Source organism: Chiloscyllium plagiosum, unplaced genomic scaffold (genome assembly GCF_037043375.1).
Source record: "Chiloscyllium plagiosum isolate Xiang-an unplaced genomic scaffold, Cpla_swu_hap1 HiC_scaffold_23, whole genome shotgun sequence".
Lineage (NCBI taxonomy): Eukaryota > Metazoa > Chordata > Chondrichthyes > Orectolobiformes > Hemiscylliidae > Chiloscyllium > Chiloscyllium plagiosum.
This window is the reverse complement of record NW_028270161.1, coordinates 48786917-48805657: the sequence shown is the minus strand read 5'-3', so window position 1 is coordinate 48805657 and position 18741 is coordinate 48786917. Positions and strand designations below refer to the sequence as shown.

General features: G+C 40.7%; 1 protein-coding gene across 2 annotated transcripts in view; it reads left to right on the top strand.

Annotated features, from left to right (window-relative positions):
- Positions 1 to 18741, top strand: part of eps8a (EGFR pathway substrate 8a, signaling adaptor) — a 137054-nt gene that overhangs the window by 20410 nt on the left and 97903 nt on the right. The window contains exon 1 of one of the 2 annotated variants that reach the window (XM_087999649.1): positions 3211 to 3390. The exons of the other annotated variant lie outside the window; for it this stretch is intronic. The gene's annotated coding sequence lies outside the window, so the exon portion shown is untranslated. Of the gene's footprint in view, positions 1 to 3210; positions 3391 to 18741 lie in introns of those variants that run through there. 2 annotated transcript variants of the gene reach the window in all.

Here is an 18741-nt window from a genome sequence, read left to right as displayed (position 1 = left end):
AGGTTCTGGAAGACTGGAGATTGGCTAACGTGGTGCCACTGTTTAAGAAGGGTGGTAAGGACAAGCCAGGGAACTATAGACAGGGAACCTGACGTCGGTGGTAGGCAAGTTGTTGGAGGGAATCCTGAGGGACAGGATGTACATGTATTTGGAAAGGCAAGGACTGATTCGGGATAGTCAACATGACTTTGTGCATGGGAAATCATGTCTCAAACTTGATTGAGTTTTTTTGAGGAAGTAACAAAGAAGATTGAGGGCAGAGCGGTAGATGTGGACTATATGGACTTCGGTAAGGCATTCGACAAGGTTCCCCATGGGAGACTGATTAGCAAGGTTAGGTCTCAGAATACAGGGAGAGCTAGCCATTTGGACAGAACTGGCTCAAAGGTAGAAGACAGAGGGTGGTGGTGGAGGGTTTTTTTTCAGACTGGAGGCCTGTAACCAGTGGAGTGCCACAAGGATCGGTGCTGCGTTCTCTACTTTTTGTCATTTACACAAATGATTTGGATGCGAGCATAAGAGGTACCATTAGTAAGTTTTCAGATGACACCAAAATTGGAGGTGTAGTGGACAGCGAAGAGGGTTACCTCAGATTACAACAGGATCTGGACCAGATGGGCCAATGGGCTGAGAAGTGGCAGATTGAATTTAATTCAGATAAATGCGAGGTGCTGCATTTTGGGAAAGCAAATCTTAGCAGGACTTATACACTTAATGGTGTACGCTCCTTGGGAGTGTTGCTGAACAAAGGGACCTTGGAGTGCAGGTTCAAAGCTCCTTGAAAGTACAATCGCAGTTAGATAGGATAGTGAAGAAGGAGCTTTCCTTTATTGGTCAGAGTACTGAGTACAGGAGTTGGGATGTCATGTTGCGGCTGTACAGGTCATTTGTTAGGCCACTGTTGGAATATTGCATGTAATTCTGGTCTCCTTCCTATCGGAAAGATGTTGTGAAACTTGAAAGGGTTCAGAAAAATTTACAAGGATGTTGCCAGGGTTGGAGGATTTGAGCTATAGGGAGAGGCTGAACAGGGTGGGGCTGTTTTCCTTGGAGCATCGGAGGCTGAGGGGTGACCTTATAGAGGTTTACAAAATTGAGGGGCATGAATTGGTTAAATAGGCAAAGTCTTTTCCCTGGGGTCGAGGAGTCCAGAACTGGAGGGCATAGGTTTAGGTTGAGAGGGGAAAAATATAAAAGAGACAAAAGGGGCAACTTTTTCATGCAGAGGGTGGACTGTATATGGAATCAGCTGCCAGAGAATGTGGTGGAGGTTGTTACAATTGCAAAATTTAAGAGGTGTTTGGATGGGTGTATGAAAAGGAAGGGTTTGGAGGGATATGGGTCGGGTGCTGGCAGGTGGGACTAGATTGGGTTGGGATATCTGGTCGGCATGGGCGGGTTGGACCGAAGGGTCTGTTTCCATGCTGTACATCTGACTCTGATTCTATTAGATTACTTATGATCAAAATATTGGACGGTAATAAATTTGAGAGCAGCTACGCTGTCTTGAAGTATAACCAGGCCATGTTTTTTAAATACAGATCTACTTCGTGCATGTGCCTTATAAAATAGGCGTCAACTTTCTGACTACTAATTTTCATTACCTGAGAGCTTGGAAACAGCATGCCATGCTCGTGTTAATATTCTGAGGCTCCTCTCATCTTTCCATGTCTAAACTTATAATATCTGCTTTCTGCTGACTAGGTGGCATTTGTGCATGGAAAGCATATAAAGATACCAGGAACAGAGGTGTTTGAGCAAAAGTACTTTGCCAAGTAGTTATTTATGCTGACTTTGAAGCTGTAGAGGTAATATTTTGCACCTCATATGCTAGTCTGTAAATAATACACTATCTCAAACTCCTGGAGATTTGAGCAAAACGTGTACAGGGTATGAACCAAGGCGGAAGTGATATATTTGGCGAAGACGCAGATTTGAATTCAGATCCTGGAACTTTTGTTTAGGAGATGGAACAAATTGACTTTTCTTAAGGCTATGGGTTGTTGCTGTTGAAATGAAATACACAATCTTCTGAGTGTTTGTACTTGTCACTGTTAGATTTGGCGAAAGTGATGAGTTCGTGAAACGTTGACTCTCCTGCTCTTCGGAAGCTACTTGATCGGCTGTGCTTTTCCAGCACCACACTTTTGACACGATTAGATTTAGCTTGCAATGAGAAAACTCTTGTCTTTGAAGTAAGTGCACAAACTCATCGTTACCTCGAAATCAACTTAAAGCAGTTTTGGTGCTGCCCAAAAGTTTTACAATGAAGTGAATGAACCTAGCTATGCAAGAAATATGGAAGAGTGACTAAAGCAGTTATTAAGAACTTCCATCTCATTGAAGAGGCTTCAACACAACCCACATCTCTCTCCATGCTCTGAAAATTTGATTGTTGTTTTCACATCTGTAGCAAATTGTTCAGAGCCGAAACAATTTTGAACATTTATAAAACAATTAACAGCATTTTTATAAATCAGCAGATAACATTCATTGCTTTTTAAAAAAGGGCCAATTCTTCCAATCTATCAATGTAAAAATTATCCTCTCCAAAAGCAGAATTCCAGGATCCAGATCCATATCTTGGCCTTGAAAATAATCACCTCCTTGAGCCACACACTAAATGCTATTATGTTTTGTTGAAATCCTTTGATTAGTTAGAGAGAGATTGTTTGCAGTCAAGCAATAACAGGTGAGAACATTTACCTTCAGGCCACTTTCAGTGGTGGAGGTGATTACCTGAAAGAAAATGACAATAATGGGCTCCCATTACTCAAATGTTACTTTTGACTGAACTTCACTTGGGATGACAATGTTTTCTGGATGATTGCATGAAGAAACATGTTTGGCTACATAAATAATACTTCTCAAACTCATGGCAATTTCAGCAGAACTTTGTGCAAGGAAATGGTTCCAGGAAGAAATGATGGGTTTTCAGTGAAGATGAAGATGTGAATCCAGATCCTGGAATTTTTTTCATTTTTAATTTTTTTTAGTTTAGGACATCAAACAAATTGACTTTTCTTTAAAAGGTTGTGGGTTGTTGCTGTTGAAATGAAATACACAATGTACAAAGTGTTGCTATTTGTCTTTATTGGATTTGCAAAGTAAGATTCTTGTATTTTGTGATGTTCTTAGTAACATTGCTGTGTAAAGAGCCTCCTTTCAATTTACAGTTCTGATAGTTATCTTTTGTTCATAATATTGCAGGAAAAGATGAAATGCCAAAGATGAAATTCCTCCTGTCAGATATTTGAAGCTTGAGGAAAAATTGAATGATGGAGGACTGAGTGCATGATTTAAGAATTCTGAACTCCAGGGTCATATGTCTTCCTGTTTCAATCTACTGTACAAACCATGAATTAATTAATCTTACTTTATTAATAACATGTAAGGGATTTGCACTAATGAAATACAGCCTAAATTTTGTTGATTTAGTTGTTACAAACCTTTCCAATGTTTTTTAATGGGCAATCTATTAGGCCATTTGAACAATATGAATTACTTGAGATACTGCTACATATTAACATTCATTACATTAAGTCAAACTGGAAACTTTAATATTTACTTGTTTTGTCTGAACTAATGCCTCAGAACTCAAATGCAATGATGAATATTTTTCAATATTGGATAACTTGTGCAAATGTGCCAGTACTTTGTTTCACTAACATGAAATTGAAAACATTGTTCATGATTTGCATTGGATGAAGATGTAGACTTAGTGGATTTTTTTCATATAGTCAATCTCATGGAAAAGTTGACCCCTGAACGTTCACACCAAAATCCAAAAATTTTCCACTTAGCACTTGCTGCTGAAAACACATTTACCCATGTGCAAGTCTCATTCCAAGGTGACTGTTCAGCTGCTCATAGTCTGTGTATTTTGGCATGTGCCAAAGCTGCCAGATTGTCATTACATACTGCATTCCTGCCAATCCTGCTTGTAATTTGACAGCATGTTATCAAGAAGCAACAGCAGATACGCAACCTAGTTCAAATGTAGTCCGTGAGATTGCAGAACAGACAAATGTCGGCTGGAAACTTCCACATAAAAACATGTGGAAAGGTAACTTGCCGGAGGGATGTAAGTAGTTTTTGGAGAGAGATTGATAGTTATCTGTGCAAAATGTTGATAAATGGAGTATAATATAGGAAAATGAAGTTAATTTTGGAAGGGCGAACTTAAGAATAGTATTTAAATGAAGAAAAACTGCAGAAAGTTGCAACGCAAAGGGACATTGGGTAACTGTGCATGTAACGCAAAAATATAAGTGCAGCAGGTAATCTAAAAGGCTAATGGAATTTTGACCCTTATTTCAAAGGGATTTGGAGTATGAGTAGGGAAAGACTTAACACTTCTGTATTAGGTGCTGGTGAGACTCACCTAAAGTATTGAGAGCAGTTTTGGCCCTTGTATTTAAGGAAAAATATCAAATCATTGGAAGTAGTACTGAAAAGATTCACTGGCACAATTCCGGTATGGACAGATTGTCTTATGAGCAAAGTTTAAATAGTTTGGGACTCTACTTGCTGCAGTTTAAAAGTGTGATCTCATTGAAATGTACGGGATTCTGAAGAAGCTTGGCAGGATAAATGCTGAGAGGATGTTTTCTGTCATGGGAGCGTCTCTGACCAGAGGGCATGATTTCTAAAAGGGAGCACCAGCTTGAGTGAAATGAGGAATTTCTTAGGGTTTAGTATCTTAGGAACTTCCTGTCACAGAGCTGTGGGGGAGGGTTCTTATGGACATTGAAGGCTGAGACTGATTCTTGATCAGTAGAAGAATTGAGGGCGACAGGGAAAATACAGGAAAGTGGATGTGAGGAATGTTAGATCAACCATGAGTCCAATATTTTACTGTTGTAAAAAGAAGTAAGGTGCATTGTATTTCTTAAAAAATTGTATGTTCTTCTTTAATTCCACTGCTGACTTGAAAATAATATGGAAGGATTGAGGCAGTCATGTTTCTCTTTAACACCATATTCTTGAGTATCTCCAATTGGTTAGTCACAACATGATAGAAAATTGAAAGACCTGTATTTACTTATTTTCACGATCACTGGAGATCCAAAAGCTCTTTCCAGCCAACTAAATAATTTTTTGAAGTTAGTCACTGTTGTAGTATCAGAAATGGGGCAGCTGATTTGCACGAAGCAGACTCAATAATCGAAAAATGACCAGATCATGTTTTTCCAGGTTTAACTAAAGATGAATATTGGCTGCAACTGTGCCAGCTGTTTGAGCAAGTACCATGGGATAGTTTGTACCTACCAGACCAGTCAGAAAGACAGCTTTCTAACAATGCCATGCACTCGCAGTACTGCATTGGATTTCTCCCCTTTTAATTTTTGTGCTTGGGTAGTCTGATGTAGGCCACCTGATCTGGATCTTTTCAGAACAGCAGTATACAGACTCTAGAATATCAGACTAAAGCTTCTGCAGGGTGTATCTGAAGATGGATGTCCAGAATTTTGTTACTGGGTTTAGGATCTATCACCTTCCACCATCGCCTTATCCTTCACCATTTCGTCATCTACAAACAGACCCCACCCACAGGGATATATTTCCCTCCCCACCCCTATCTGTGTTCCGTAAAGACCATTCCCTCTGCGACTTCCTTGTTAGGTCCATGCTCCCTCCACTCACCCACCCTCCCTGGGACCTTCCCCTGCCCCAGCATGAATCTCAACCTGCACCCACATCCCCCTCTTATCTCAGTCCAAGACCCCACATCCGTCAGAGATTTACCTGCACTCCACACGTGCCATCCACTGTATCCGTTGCTCCCGATGTGGTCTCCTCTACATTGGCGAAACGCGACGCCTTCTTGCGGAATGCTTCGCAGAACATCTCAGGGACATGAACCAACCAACTCCACCGCCCCGTGGCTGAACACGAACACCCCCTCCTACTCCACCTCATCATCTTCTTCAGGACCCTCCAACCACAGGGGATCAATGTGGATTTCACCAGTTTCCTCATTTCCCCTCCTCCCACTTTATCCCAGATCCAACTTTCCAACCAGGCACCGCCCTCTTGATCTGTCCTACCTGTCCATCTTCCTTCCCATCTATCTCCTTCACCCTCCCCTCCTTCCCAAATTTATCTATCCAAATTTATCTACCTGTGCTCTCCCCCCCCCCCATTTATCTCTGTCTCCCTGGGCCACCCTCTCATTCCTGATGAAGAACTTATGTTTGAAATGTTGATTTTCCTCCTCTGATGCTGCCTGACCGGCTGTGCTTTTCCAGCACCCCACTCTTCGACTTGGGATCTATCATAGCTGAAAGAGAGAAATGGCTGTTGTTCAAGTGTCACACCTTTAACTGAATGCTGTTCATTCTGATGGCGATGTATAATTCCAATTTCATTGTCTTGATAGTTTAGCAGTCAACGTATATAAAGTCTTGCTTTTCAGTTTGTACAGCGTAGTTTGAGACTTAGTTTCTTACATGATAACAGAAGCTTTCCTGGCTGTATGGTAAATTGATGTTTCCTGGTTTAAGGAAATGAAAATTAAAAAGTATATATTTTTGGACTGTTTTCCTTTTGAATAGTGAAGATTTAAGGGATGATTTGGTAAATAGTGGATAAAACTTTTATTTAAAAAAAAAAGTTTCCAGTCACTGGAGGACTGGGGAGGCAGCATTGATGCAAGGCATCATCGAAGAGATGTAGAATGGAGTGCAAGTGTTTTGACGTGTGCCTGATTTAAATTTTAAAAACGAGCATTTTAAGAATAGGTTAGTTATTTCTTCAAAGAAAGGAGTGTATGAAATGGTATGTGAATAATCTGGGTACATAAAATTAAAAATCATGTTGGAAAAGATGAACTGTCGTTATGAACTGGTTGTGTTTGCTTTTGTAGCAAATATGTTTGTCACTGACAATTGCAAGTATCCCTGACATCTCAAATATGGCTTGCATGCATGACTAATGAGCAATTAATTATTTTTGTTTGCAGTTTGAGATCGAACAGCCAAACAGTTTATTTGGGGTGATGGTGCATCTGTGATTTAATACATTGGTTCATGGAAGTTTGGAACCAAGGCAAACCTCTTTGACAGACTGCATAGTCAGATACTAAGCGTGGCAGCCCTCACCAGCTGGTCATATTTATTACCCTTTCAAGTACTGAGTTCTCTTGTTTCCTATGCTGCTCCAGTAAAATCAGTTGGCAAAAAAAAATCTGTATTGGTTAAAGTAAGGCTGTAAGCAGGAGGAAGTTTGCATTGAGATTTGCTTTACTAAGCTGCATGATTTTAACAGATCATATTTCAGTGGAACTATAGGGTGGGACGGATGGGAAAGGGAGGGTCCCTTAAGTCATGATGTTTGAACTAAAAATGCATGAACTTTATGGAATTTTCCTTGCAGGAAAGTGTATATACTTCACATTGGATCATTTGATATACTGTGGATGAATATAAATTACACAACTTGAATATGAGTGGGTTTTTGTGGTATAGTCCAAAAAGAATGCATTGGTAATTTTTCTTTTGGTAAATGATATATTTTTCATTTAAAAGTTCTCCACTTAATTAGTTTTCTGTTCAATTTGACATTGCTCATGCACTACCTGGGGACCCGTGTCTTAAAATGGAAAAGATTAGATAGCTGAACTCGCACATTGATTCTGGGAGCGCAGAGTTTTTTTTAAGCTATGGAAAGTTTAATTATTGCTTTGTACTAGTGAAGGAATTTGAAACTTTGCTTGAGCTGTGCAGTGCAAAAATTTTAAAATAAAATCATTCATAATATTACAACCAGATGAGTTGATGTGCATTCAGTCCATTTCTTTAGCCCCTCAGTCAGCCACAACGCATTTTTAAATGCTGCTTAGTTCGTTGCCATTTGTATTTAAATAAATCACACTTCCATGAAATGGCCAAGCCATTGTAAACCTTGTCTTAGTAAAAGAGTGCGTGCTAATGGAATTTGCATGCTATAGTATCTCTTGAGTTGGTGCGGCTGACCGTTTTGAGGATAGATCCTCAACAATGAAGATGACACTGTTCAATCTTTTCTGCTGAACCTATGCTGTTCAAGCTTCGCCTACTATAGTGGAGTACACTGCAGTTAGCTGTTCTTTGTCGGCTGATGATCATCCATGCGCTCTTATTAAGCTTTGACTTGCATGCCACATAACTCTGGCTGTTGTGTTGTTTTCAGCATTGTGTTACTGATTGTGGAGCCTTAATGTATGGGATGATTAAGCATTTGGTGTCACATTGCTATGCTATCAATTCTCATCAACAATGCCTTGTGCCATGGCATTAATAATATTGATAATGTCAAATCAAACTCCTTTACAGGATTTAATGTATCCAGTCAATGAAAGTAAGCATGCAGGTACAGCAGATAGTGAAGAAGGCTAATAGCATGCTGACCTTCAAAACAAGAGGGATTGAGTATAGAAGCAAAGAGGTTCTTCTGCAGCTGTACAGGGTCCTGGTGAGACCACATCTGGAGTATTATGTGCAGTTCTGGTCTCCAAATTTAAGGAAAGACATTCTGGCTATTGAGGGAGTGCAGCGTAGGTTCACGAGGTCAATTCCTGGAATGGCGGGACTACCTTATGCTGAAAGACTGGAGCGACTGGGCTTGTGTACCCTTGAGTTTAGAAGACTGAGAGGAGATCTGATTGAGACATAAGATTATTAAAGGATTGGACACTCTGAAGGCAGGAAACATGTTTCAGCTGATGGGTGAGTGCCAAACCAGAGGACACAGCTTAAAAATACGTTTAGGACAGAGATGAGGAGAAACGTCTTCACCCAGAGAGTGGTGGCTGTGTGGAATGCTCTTCCCCACAGGGCAGTGGAGGCCCAGTCTCTGGATTCCTTTAAGAAAGAGTTGGATAGCGCTCTCTAGGATAGTGGAATCAAGGGTTATGGAGATAAGGCAGGAACAGGATACTGATTAAGGATGATCAGCCATGATATTGAATGGTGGTGCAGACTCGAAGGGCAGAATGGCCTACTCCTGCACCTGTTGTCTATTTGCCACTGCAGCTGTTCTTTAGTATGGGATGTAAGGATTGTGTCACTGGCGTAGTGGTCTTCTGAGGGCTTGGCTCACCTTGTCTTAGATCTCAGGCAGTCAAGGCTGACCAGCATTTGGTCTTTAAGTCGGTCCCTCTGTAGATGAAGTGAAAACCTATGACAGTAACAGAGAAAAATATGGTGGGCAGTGTCAGCACCTAGAACACAACACTATTTGGATCTGAGATGATTCCTATTATAGCTGAGCTTTTCCCTTTTTGTTGAATGAGGAAATAGAGGGGTTATATAAAAAAAAATTGAAGTGCAACTAATAGATGAAATAGAAAAACAGTGACAAAAGAACCTGAAAGATTGAAAAAGCTGTTTGAAAATTTGAAGGAGCTACTTTTAAAATGTTGATAGTTTTAGGTTTTTATTTTGTATGGTTTTGTGACATTTTCAAAACAACGAATTAATTTTGGTACAATCACTCAATATTGCGTTGTTAGCTTATCTGACAGAAGGGCATAATGCTACTGTTAGTGTTGGTTAGCACTGCTGCCTGTCAGCAGCAGGGAGCAAAGTTTGATACCAGTCACTGTTGACTGTGTGTGTGTGTGTGTGTGTGTGTGTGAGATGTCTTCTGGGGGCTTTGGTTTTCTACCGATGTGCAGGTTAAGTGGATTGGCCATGGGATATGCAGGGATAGAGTGGGGTAGGTGGGGTCTGGGTGGGATACTGTTCGGTGTGGACTTGATGGGCCACATAGTCTGCTTTCACTGTTGGAATTCTGTTTTGATGATTCTATTGGTCTGTGGACCTGTGCTAGGTTGCAGAAATGTTGGCCAAGATTTGTTTTGCTGATTTGCTATCCAGTGACTCGTGCAATTTCTATGTGGACAGAAGTTCTTTAATACAATGCCCAGCATTCAGGGTTAAATGGTCTGCAGGCACTCTTTCAGATTTTGAAAATGACTAGTTAAATTTAGTACTGAAGGGCAGCCAATTCACATAACTGAGAAAGTGAGGACTGTAGATACTAGAGAGGTACAGTCGGAAAGTGCTGGTGCTGGAAAAGTACAGCAAGTCAGGCAGCATCCGAGGAGCAGGAGAGAGAAAGTTTCAGGCATGCAGAATGAAAAATCTCCTTCTTAACACAATAATTTCACTAAAACAAGGGAACTAATCTGGAAATGTTTACCTGTTTGGACCGATTTTTGTTTTAATGAGTAACGTGAGTTAAATGGCAGTGAATTCCAAGTCCTGGGAAACAAACCAGTTTCCTTTTCTTGTATTTCTGTTAGCTATACAATTATAGAATGTGTTTGAAGTATCAATTTTAATCTTCATGGAACTGTTTGGGTATTTGAAATAATTTGTTAACCTGCCATTCCACAGCTGGGTTTTGCCATCCCATAATAAGTGATCCATTGACTTAATAAAAAAACTTAAATTATGAAACCATTGAAGTGTTCAGCCAGTGGCAGATACAGGAGCAGATGTAATGTTGGGCTGCATATATCTGCAGCCTGTGCACTAGTCTGAAATTTTCATATGAAGTTGAAATTGTGACACTTGTGCTGAATCCTAAGAGCATCAGTGTATTCAATTCACAGGGCAAGGAGACAATGATAGTCATGCAGTCATCTGGTATCAAGGCAGGCCTGTAATAACGGGAAGGTTTAGGTATTATAGTACAGCTTGAGCTATGGCAATACTTCATTGGAAAATGTATTGAGAGACTGCAAATTGAGTTAGTGCTTCAATTCTCCAAATTTTTGAGTTATTTAATTAAATACAGTTTTTGCACTCCTATTTTTAGCATGTAGTTTTACTTGTATTCTGCAGTAGTACTTGACGATCAGACTTCAGTTTGAACTAAAAGGCTAATATAATCATCCCATACAATAAGGAGCAGGTTTGTCTAGCACTGGTTTTAAAGACTTGAAAGTTAGCACTTTCTCACTCCATCTGTTGTGAATGTGCAAAGAATGTGATGGGGTCCTGAGTTAACCATAAAACAATAAATAAGTGGAGTGCTTTTATTACTACTGGTCATTGATTTTGCAAGCAGATGTTTCCACAGAACAAGTGTCTCAATGAGTGTTGCTCTGTAGTTAATGTTCAGTGATTTACCTTATTAATTTCCACCTCCTTATGAGTAATTGTGTTACTGCACTGAATGTAAACCTCCCTATTCACATTTTTAAAGGCTTAGGACTGTAGATACTAGAGAGGTAGAGTCGAAAAGTGTTGGTGCTGGAAAAGTACAGCAAGTCAGGCAGCATCGAGGAGCAGGAGAGTCAAAGTTTTGGGCATGCAGAATGAAAAATCTCCTTCATAACAAAATTTCACTAAAACAAGAACTAATCTGGAAATGTTTACCTGTATAATTGTGGTGACACAAATTTGATTTTTTTCCATTATCTTGGTGTAAGGTGTGTGCACATTTTTAATGTTGCCAAATTTTGAAACCAAGTGACCAAGTAGTTCTGGCATTTGTAATTACCATTCTAAAGGATTTATGTGCAAGTAGCTGTAGTTCTGGCATTTGTAATTACCATTCTAAAGGATTTATGTGCAAGTAGCTCTAGAGTTGTGTGTTGAAAAAGATACCATTAAAGCTAAAGACAATGAATGTGGATTACTGAGTATCTTCCAGGTGGTACAGGCAGGTTGACTCTACCAACAGTGGATTTATTTTGCAGGGCGATTTGAGAATAACAACATCGGGGTTGCATTGTTAACTCCCATTTTGCCAGAACCATTTGAGTTTTTTTATCATTATTATTATTTTTTCATTTATTTTTGGTTTAGAGTTGAATGTGACCTTTGTGCTGTGGGCAACAGTGTTTGTTCATGAGACCAAGCTAGAAAGGTTTTTTTTAGGTTGATTCCAGTTTTAAAAAGCACTCAACAGATGCTTCAACTCCAGAGAAGCCTTGTGCTTAAGCAGATAGCAGAGGTTGAATTTTAACTGGGATCTTTTGGGGACATAGTCTGGCTGGGAGCGGCCAGAGTTTGGGATGTGTGTTTGGAAACCTCCTTGCCTAACCTCCCATTATCAGCTTTTAAAAATTGAGTCTAGAATCTCATCAACAAAAATTGAAGCAATCTTTTTGTTGAAAGGTGTTAGTTATGGACAGTTACTTTTATTGCAGTTTCCAAGTGCTCCCCTCCATATCAGGTTGTCAAAGCCAACATAGCATTTAAATTGCCAGGTACACCAATTTTATGCTCAGGTTGGTTGTTTTCTCCGAAGTTTTGTCTAGGACACTACTATCAACAGCTGCTGCCTCAATGACTTTTCTTCCATTGTAAGGTGTAAAATGGGGAATGTTTGCTGACAATTGTATAATACTCAACAACATTTGTGATGACTTGGATACTGCAATGGTCCATGTCCAAAGGCAGCAAAACCTAGGCAATATATAGGCTTGGACTGACATGTAGCAAGTATCATTTGTGCTGCAAGTGCCAGGCAGTCCTCTCCAAGAAGAGTGCCAATGGTCATGTTCCCTTGACTTCACCATTGCTGAATGCCAAGCTATTACTTCCTAGGAGATGGCATTGGCTAGTTCAGTTCTGGGAATAGTGGCTTCAGCAACAGGCCAGTGGCTAGAAATTCTCTGGAGAGAAACTCCTCAAAACCACAATCTTCAAGTTACAAGTCACCAGTGTTGGAATATTCCAACTTGTTGGGATGAGTGCTGCTCTAATGACACTCTAAGTTTAACACCATCCAGGTCAAAATAGCCTACCAGACTTGGCAGCCACAAATACTTACACCCTCCATCATTGCACAATATCTGGAGTGTGTACCATCCACAAGATGCATTGCAGAAATCAACCAAGGCTCCTTTTAAAACCATGACATGTAGAAGGACAAAGGCAACAGATGTGTGAGTACATCACCACTCTGTTCTCCTCTAAACTAATCACTGTCCTGATATTGAAATAAATACTCCTCTTGTCACTCAGTCAAAATCTTCAAACTCGTCACTGAAATCCTATGAATGAACCTACATCAAATGGATTGCAGTTATTAAAGAAGGCAGGTCTGTCTGTAATCTATCACTGTAATCTGAAGTTTCAATTGTTGTACATTTCTAACAAGTGTCTTACTGCGGTCAGTTCGTTTAATGTTGCATTGAAGTTGTACTTAATAAATCTGGAATCTCAGTTTCTGATTTGTTACTTTTGAAGCATATTGTTATTTCTGCTGAATAATGCCTACATACAATCTAGTTGTTGCTTGCTAAATCTGATCTGATGTGCCCCATTAGTTCCGGGACACTGTGTCACTGAAAACTATCCTAGACATACTAAATAAATTGTATTATTTTATTAATGGGATAGCTTCCTTGTCTCTTGCACACTTGACTATCTGGATTTATGCAGTCAACTGCTTCACTGTTGATATTCTGTGCATAACTCTCACTCCAATTTTTAATCACCTTGTTTTGTAGTACAAAATAGTACTTGTAAAGTCTGGATATCCTGTTTTTGCCTCGTTATATTCTCTTATGTGAGTAATTTTGCCCTTAATCATTGGGATGGGGGGGGGGGGGGGTGCACACCTCCCATTTTTTCTGATTTTCCTGTAGAACTCAACCTCTTATATTTAATTTTTGTCATGACGACTGTTTTGCAACCATGTCTGTGATAGCTTGCAAACTGTGATATGGTGACTGTTTGTACTAACTGTTAATTTGTTTTATTCTCTATTTCTTAACATGCATCTCAAAGTATCCTTCAATTGAAAAGTTTTACTGGCATGTTTCTTTTTATCTGCTTTTTAATCATTTTGATCTATCTTTTTACTGTTATAGTAAAAACAAAATTTTAATTACTTTGCTTCCGCCTCTTTTGTGTGTCATTATTAAAACTCATTTCCACCACAGCCACAACAAGAAAGCTGATAAGTCTTACGTTAATTTAATCTTGCCTAACTGTGTTCTCAGTTTGTTTGTTTCTTATGTATTGAAAGAAACTTAGACTATAATTTCTAATATTACTGGCTAGCCTGCCTTCATATTTGATCCTCTCCTTCCTTATTTCTCTTTATCCCTTTGTTTTTGTAGCCTTCCCAATCTTGTGAATTCCCAGTGCTCTTGGCCACTTTGTAGGCTGTCTCTTTTCCTTTTGATATATTTCCTGACTTGCTTTGTCAGCCATGGTTGTATTCATATACCCATCCAAATGCCTCTTAAATGTTGCACTTGTACCAGCTTCCACCACATCCTCTGGCAGCACATTCCATACACGTACCACCCTCTGCGTGAAAAAATTGCTCCTTGGGTCTCTTTTTTTTTATATATCTTTCCCCCCCTCACCCTCAACCTATGCCCTCTAGCTCTGGACTCCCCAATCCCAGGGAAAAGACTTTGTCTATTTATCCTATCCATGCACCTCATAATTTTGTAAACCTCTAAGGTCACCCCTCAGCCTCCGACGCTCCAGGGAAAACAGCCCCAGCCTGTTCAGCCTCTCCCTATAGCTCAAATCCTCCAACCCTGGCAACATCCTTGTAAATCTTTTCCGAACCCTTTCAAGTTTCACAACATCTTTCTGATAGGAAGGAGACCAGAATTGCAAGCAATATTCCAACAGTGGCATAACCAATGTCCTGTACAGATGTAACATGACCTCCTAAATCCTGTACTCAATACTCTGACCAATAAAGGAAAGCATAGCAAACGTCGCCTACTCTACCCTATCGATCTGCGACTCTACTTTCAAGGAGCTATGAACCTGCACTTCAAGATCTTTGTTCAGCAACACTCCCTAGGAACTTACCATTAAGTGTATAAGTCCTGCTAAGGTTTGCTTTCCCAAAATACAGAGCTTAAAAGTGTGTTGTTGGAAAAACGCAGCAGGTCAGGCAGCATCAAAGGAACAGCAGAATCGGCATTTCGGGCATAAGCCCTTCAGGAATTCCTGAAGAAGGGCTTATGTCCGAAACGTTGATTTTCCTGTTCCTTTGATGCTGCCTGACCACCTGCGCTTTTCCAGCAACACATTTTAAGCTCTGATCTCCAGCATCTGCAGTCCTCACTTTCCCAAAATACAGCAGCTCATATTTATCTGAATTAAACTCCATCGGCTACTTGTCAGCCTATTGGCCCATCTGATCCAGATCCTGTTGTAATCTGAGGTAACCCTCTTCTCTGTCCACTACACCTCCAATTTTGGTAAATGACAAAAAGTAGAGGACCCAGCACCGATCCTTGTGGCATTCCACTGGTCACAGGCCTCCAGACTGAAAAACAACTCTCCACCACCACCCTCTGTCTTCTACCTTTGAGCCAGTTCTGTATCCAAATGGCTAGTTCTCCCTGTATTCCATGAGATCTAACCTTGCTAACCATTCTCCCATGGGGAACCTTGTCGAACGCCTTACTGAAGTCCATATAGATCACATCTACTGCTCTGCCCTCATCAATCTTCTTTGTTACTTCTTCAAAAAACTCAATTAAGTTTGTGAGACGTGATTTCCCACGCACAAAGCCATGTTGACTGTCCCTAACCAGTTCTTCCCTTTCCAAATACATGTACATCCAGTCCCTCAGGATTCCCTCCAACAACTTGCCCACCACTGAGGTCAGGCTCACCAGTCTAAAGTTCCCTGGCTTGTCTTTACCACCCTTCTTAAACAGTGGCACCACGTTTGCCAACCTCCAGTCTTCCGGCACCTCTGCTGTGACTATCGATGATACAAATATCTCAGCAAGAGGTCCAGAATCACTTCTCTAGCTTCCCACAGAGTTCTCGGGTGCACCTGATCAGGTCCTGGGGGTTTATCCACCTTTATGCATTTCAAGACGTCCAGCACTTCCTCCTCTGTAATCTGGACAAGATGTCACCATGTATTTCCCTGCAGTCTATATCTTATCCTTTTCCACCTTAAATACTGATGCAAAATATTCTCCCCCATTTTCTGTGGCACCACACAAAGGCTACCTTGCTGATTTTTGAGGGGCCGTATTCTCTCCCTAGTTACCCTGTTTGTCCTTAATATATTTGTAAAAACCCTTTGGATTCTCCTTAATTCCATTTGCCAACGTTATCTCATGTCCCTGTTTTGCCCTCCTGATTTCCCTCTTCAGTATACTCCAACTTTGAATCCTTAGAGTATAAACACTCGATCTATCCTGTCTACACCTGACATATGCTTCCTCCTTTTTCTTAACCAAACCCTCCATTTCTTTAGTCATCCAGCATTCCCTATACCTACCAGCCTTCCCTTTCACCCTAACAGGAATATACTTTCTCTGGATTCTTGTTATCTCACTCCTGAAGGCTTCCCATTTTCCAGCCGTCCCTTTACCTGCGAACACCTGTCTCCAATCAACTTCCGAAAGTTCTTGCCTAATACCATCAAAATTGGCCTTTCTCCAATTTAGAACTTCAACTTTTAGATCTGGTCTATCCTTTTCAGTGCCATAGATTTAATTTCATTCTTAACTAACAAGGCAACCCTGCCTCCTCTGCCCACCTCCCTGTCTTTTCGATAAGTTGTAAATCTTTTGATGTTTAATTGCCAGTCCTGAACCCCCTGTAACCACATCTCTGTGATGCCTACCACACCATAATCATTCACTGATTTGTGGCATCAATTCATCTACTTTGAGTACTACGAGCATGCTAACTTTCTTATTAGAGATAAGTGGAAATCGTAAGATGTCTTAAGTTATCCTTTTGTTTGCTGCATTCCTAGTCTGCCTTGAGTTTAAACCTCTCCGCACACCTGCTACTTGTCCTTCCATTTAACTCCATATTCCCTGTCACTTTTGCTTTCCCTTTCCCCCAGCTCAGAAGTTTGAAGTCCTATTGACCACACTCTTTATCCTTTTTGTGAGAACAATGGTACCAGATCGTTTCAGATGGACACCGTCCCAACTGTCCAGATGTCCCCGATTCCAAAATTGGAATCTCTTTCCCACGCCAATCCTTTTAACCACATGTTTACTTCCCTAACTTATCCCTATGCCAATTGGCACGTAGCTTAGGCAGTAATCCAGAGATTGTGACCCTTGTATTTCAATTTCCTTCCTCGTGCTTGTTAATCCCCAAACATGTCCTCCACCTTAGCTTTGCCTATGTTGTTAGTCCCCATGTGGGCAACAACAACTGGATCCTTCCCTTCCCACTCCAATATCCTTTTAAGCTGGTCAGAGATGTCCTGCACCCTGGCATCGGGCAGGCAACCCACCATGCGGGGCTCCCGATTCAGCTTGCATAGGATACTACCTGTCCCCCTAATTATAGAATCCCCTATAATAACACTGTCATTTTCCTCCTCTCCCCCCCCCTCCTTGAATGGCCTTCTGCACCATGGTGCTCTGGTCAGCTGGCTCATCCTGTCCACAGCCCTTTCCATCATCCATACAGGGAGCAAGAATCTCTCATCTGTTGGATGAGGTCCAGGGCTGAGGCTCCTGGACTCCTGAACTCAGAATCCCCCTACCTGCCTCACTTACATGTTGTTGTCCCTGAACACTTACACCCGCTACACTAAGTAATTCAAATTCAGTGAGTGCCTCCTGAAAGTGTACAGACTCTTTGGCACACCAAGACTGTACTGACACATGCCTTCTAAATAAGAAAAACGTTTTGCCTCTGTGCTGTCTGTAACCCTGTATTCCCTGATTATTCACCGATCTGTCAAGATGCCTATTAAATGTTGCTACTGTATCTTCCTCCAGCAACATTCCATGCAGTTATCACCCTCTTTTTTTTTTCCCAAAGAAAATCCAAGTAATCTATGTTTCTACCATGGGGAAAAAGACTCAGGCTATCCATTGTATACATGTCTCTCATAATTTTGTAAATTTCTATCAAGTTCAAGTGAAAACAGAGTTTGTCCAATCTCTCCTTGCAGCCATTACCCTCCAAGCCAGCAGCATCCTTGTTAACTATTTCAGTATCCTCTCTAAAGCCTCCACATCCTTCTGGTAGTATGATGACTAGAACTGTATGCAGTATCCCAAATGTGGTCTTACTGAAGTTCGAAACAGCTGCAACACGGCTTGCCTGTTTTTACACTCAGTTCTGACTAATGATGGCAAGCATGCATGTGTCTCCATGACCACCATACCCACTTGTGTTGTAACTTGGAGTGAACTGTGGACTTGCATGCATAGATCCCACTATTCATGCTTCTAAGGGTTCTGCCATGTGCTTCCTTCCTGCATTGGTTCTCCCAAAATTCATCACCTTGCATCTGTCTGGATTAAACTTCATTTGCCATTTCTCTACCCAAGTTTCTAGTCTATATATGTTGTGAGATATCCACTGGCAATCCTTCTCACTATCCACAATTACCCCTATCTTTGTGCCATACTCAAAATTACTAAGGAGGCCACCTCCACTCTTCTACAAATCATTTATATAAATTTATAAACAATGGGGGTCCAAGTATTGATCCCTGCGGAACACTGCCGGTGTTATATCTCCAATCTGTGAAACTCAGAGGGATTTTTCTTAAACTTGTTTGCCAAAGACATTTTGTGGCTCCCTTTCGCCCTTATTCCTTGTTTGAGCTTTTCCTGCTACTTTTGCATTATTCCAAGGATCTTGCCATCAGTTTCCTTTTACTTTTTGACCAAGCTCTCAATTTCTCTTTAAAGGTTTCTGAATCTTGCCATTCTGGTCCTGAACTCTAATTGATTGGCCTTTTAAAAGATCCCCACGTGTCAGATGGGATTTATGCCATATCTGCAATCTCCAATTTAATACTTTCACTTGAGGGCTA